We start from the raw sequence: 596 nt of genomic DNA, 5'->3' as shown, positions 1-596 counted from the left end.
CTGCGGAGAGGAGAGTCATGGGGGTCACTCACAGGTCATCCCACAGGATGGGGGGAGGTAATGATGATGATGACGGGGGGGGGGGGGGGGGAGTATGGATGATGACAGGGGTGTCACTGGGTGAGGAAGGGGGGGGGTAGATAATGATGAAAAAAGGCTGTCATAGGGGAGGGGGCTGTGGGGGAGGATATAATACCTATGTGGGGGAAATCACACTATGAAGGAGGGGTGATGATGATGACAGAGGGTGGGGGGTCACACTGTGGGGGGAGGGGGTGATAATGACAGGGGGGGGGTCACACTGTGGGGGAGGGGTGATAATGACAGGGGGGGGGTCACACTGTGGGGGAGGGGTGATAATGACAGGGGGGGGGTCACACTGTGGGGGAGGGGTGATAATGACAGGGGGGGGTCACACTGTGGGGGAGGGGTGATATGACAGGGAGGGGGGTCACACTGTGGGGGAGGGGTGATGACAGGGAGGGGGGTCACACTGTGGGGGAGGGGTGATGACAGGGAGGGGGTCACACTGTGGGGGAGGGGGTGATGACAAGGGAGGGTCACACTGTGGGGGAGGGGGTGATGACAAGGGAGGG

Source organism: Aquarana catesbeiana, linkage group LG10 (assembly GCF_042186555.1).
Source record: "Aquarana catesbeiana isolate 2022-GZ linkage group LG10, ASM4218655v1, whole genome shotgun sequence".
Lineage (NCBI taxonomy): Eukaryota > Metazoa > Chordata > Amphibia > Anura > Ranidae > Aquarana > Aquarana catesbeiana.
The sequence above is the reverse complement of the archived record's forward strand: the minus strand, read 5'-3'. Positions refer to the sequence as shown.